This window comes from Pseudomyrmex gracilis, unplaced genomic scaffold (genome assembly GCF_002006095.1).
Source record: "Pseudomyrmex gracilis isolate BER0280 unplaced genomic scaffold, ASM200609v1 scaffold_397, whole genome shotgun sequence".
Classification (NCBI taxonomy): domain Eukaryota; kingdom Metazoa; phylum Arthropoda; class Insecta; order Hymenoptera; family Formicidae; genus Pseudomyrmex; species Pseudomyrmex gracilis.
The window spans coordinates 81508-84797 of NW_018020981.1; the positions used below are offsets into that span (position 1 = coordinate 81508).

The window sequence follows — 3290 nt, forward strand, 5'->3', positions numbered from 1 at the left end:
ATGTGTGTACACATATAAGTAAATTCACGTTTTTCACGTGTTTTTTCGAATTGAAATTTCAATTCATAAATTCATATAGAATGCTAGTTTTGCATTTCATATATGATAGACCCCGAATACCCCCCTAATTGATTTAAAATATTGCGAAAAAAACTCCTCAGCCAGGAATCGAACCTGGAATCTCCGGCTTTCCAGGCCGTCGCCTTCCCTGTTAGGCCACCGAGGTTGCTATATTATATTTGTAGAATTTGATAAAGACCTAAACGGAAGGTCGAAACGTTATTATGTTTCATTTATATACATGAATAAATAATATTTCCATCACATATTCGCACAACAACATCCGTGTTTTTAGTTCCAACTGCTTGTCACGTTTGAAAGTTATATATTTTTGGAACTATTTGCCCTTTTTCTGAATTATAATTGTATATAAGTATATCGTCATATACAAATCGTCTACAAATTTAATATTGATGTAATGATTGTTGCTTNATGTCAAAACAATGATAAACAAATTGATGATTATAATTTGGCATGAATATGGTCACACTATTCTTGCTGTTCAATTAACTTGATTTCATGCAATTTCTGAAGTCAAATAATGATGAAACATAAATATCTATTTCAAAAAGAGAGTAAACTCTAAATTTTCTGTGATATCGGTTCTTCAAGCACACAAAAGAATAAATAATTCTTGCTATACAGTTTACTTGTTTTAACTGAATTCTTCTGCTAAATTTAGTCGTAAATAAAATGTTGGCGTCCATTTCAAAACAAGAGCAAAAACCACTTCTTATTTTCGACAAAGTATATCCTCAAATATGTAAAAATCACTGAAGTAATCTACTCGATGTCACGTTGATGTCACGTTGGCACGTGACTTTGACTCTGATTTGATTTAAAATTTATGTATACTTCACATCTCTCAGTTACCAAATAGATACCATGAAGATGTGACAGCATTACTGTTTGTGACACACATTTTTACTAACGTTTTTCCATCTATTTACTTATTGTAAGTTTTTATCATTTTTTTATTTATGTATTATTTACTACTACGTGACAATTGTAATTTTATATTGTAGAATTTATATTGATAAAGACCCAAATCAAGGGTCGAAACGTTTATATAGACCACACATTCGTTAATAAACATTGTTCACCTTACACTTCAACACCAGTGTTTGCTTCAAACTGCCGTATCAACATTTCCTTATTTTGAAAGTTTTTGGAGCATTTTATTATCTAACATATTGATAATCTACTCGAGTCTTGCTATTTTTGGATGAGGCAATTATGCGAGAGGACGGCGAGGTCACGACGGTAGTGATGGCAGCGAGGATCGTGGATGTGATAGGCGTGTATTAAAAGTTTTTTCTATAATGGAAACAATACTTTTATTTTACACTATATACAAGAATGTATTTTTGGGTTTTTTATAAGAAGGGGCCCTGAAAAGGGTCGTTTGGTGTCGGTCCTGAAAAGAGCCTTTTTTAGGCTTTCTCCTTCCAGAAGATGCAGGGCTTGGCCGTGGTTAGCCGCCAGTCGGTGCCCTGGAACCGCTGAGGTGAGAACAACGAAGATCCTCGGTCGTTCGTCTGGACGGCTGCTTCCGTTGTTGAAGCCGGGCGTGTGTTCTCCGCTTGGCAGGCCCGTTCTACGGTGGAAAGTTTTGTTCCTCGTTTCCTGGCCCTCTGGCGAGCCCTGGTCTGGGTGCCGCAGTCGACTCTGTCCATTTGCGTCTGCGTAGACACATTTAGCTGCCGTGGGGTATAGGAAGGTGTCGGCGGTCGGTCCCGGGCGATCGGTCTCCTTGGAGGTGAGGTCCGTGGAGGAGGAAGGTCGATTGGAATCAGGCGCCACGGTAGAAATTGTTCTACCATCGGGAGCTTTTTGGACCCAAGTGTCCGGGGTCACTCGGCGGCCTTGGTGCTGTGAAGGCTTTGCGGCGGAATGCCTTTTTTGCTTTTTCTCTAAATAGAAAAAAAGTGATCTCTGGGAGATCGGTCGTGCTCCAACTAGATAGCGAGCTGATTGCGCTCTAGCTAACTAGCGAGCTGGATACCGAAGGGCCGCCGACGGCCGTCTTATCTATGTTGCTTGCGGGCGAACTAGCGCCGCGGTGTGCCGTGTAGCGGCGGCGCGCCGTACTAGTCGCGCTGCGGCGGGCCGCCGGCCCAAGCTTAAGGCCGCTTCACAATTGTACGGCGTGTTCGTAAAGTGATGTGCACCACACTATTCATATATTATATATATGTATGCATATAAGTTGTATAATTAACACCGTTTTAATTATACATTAAATTTATGTTTAGATAATAAAAACATTCTTTTCTAAGGCATTATATTTTTTATACAGAGTAGATAACAAGTATTAATATCGCAAAAAATTTTGAAAACTAGATATTTTATGAAAAAAGGTTTCAGATAAAAGTTGTTGGGCATAAAAGAATCTATTTATCAATTGTATCAGTATGACTTTGTGGAAAGCGCCACGAAGGTTAAGTCAAGAACACATTGATTTTTTTAAATGGAACACTCTACTTTTAATTGCAGATTCTTATAGCTTAATTCAAGAGCTTTCCGAAACATTATAATAAAGATTATTTTCATTAAGCAGTTTTTGTTATGAAAGTTGAATAATAAAATACCGCGCCGGAACTTTTTCTACAAAAATGATTTTGATCAAAACGAATTTTGTGAGCAAATAATGCAGAAAATTGACAAAGAACTTATGTTCCTATTCGACATAGTCCTTTCAGATAAAGCAACAGTTGAAATGAATGATAACGTCAATAAATAATGTTAATACAGGCGATACTCTAATTCAACCCTCATACGTCAAAAAGTACGTAATTAAAATAAACTATTATAGTGTCTTAAAAAGCTCTTAACTTAAGCTTTAAGAATTTGCAATAAAAAGTAGAGTGGTCCATTTAAACAAATTTAAGGTGATTTTGTCCTGACCTTGGGAATGTCATTCAAACTGATAAAATTAGTAAATAGATCCCCTTTAAATCTCTACAATTTCATCTAAAACACTTCTTTGTAACATGCTTAGTTTTCAAGATTTTTTGCGGTATAGGTACTTTTAATACCCTGTATATATATGTACATATATTTAATTGTTTACTTATATATATAAATAAATATATGTATTTATTTATTTATTTATAGATGCATTTTAATTTCTTAAATATTTTTGTTTTGACTTCTGTTGTCAATTGTAACTCGTGTAAAGTGACTTTAAAATAAGTAAAACACTCTCTATGTATTGCGCGTCATTTTTA

General features: G+C 36.1%; 1 non-coding gene across 1 annotated transcript; it reads right to left on the minus strand.

Moving 5' to 3' along the window:
- Positions 1-153: 153 nt before the first annotated feature.
- Trnas-gga lies at positions 154-226 on the minus strand. Its single transcript has one exon. It is a non-coding gene; the product is annotated as a tRNA-Ser (tRNA).
- Positions 227-3290: the final 3064 nt, after the last annotated feature.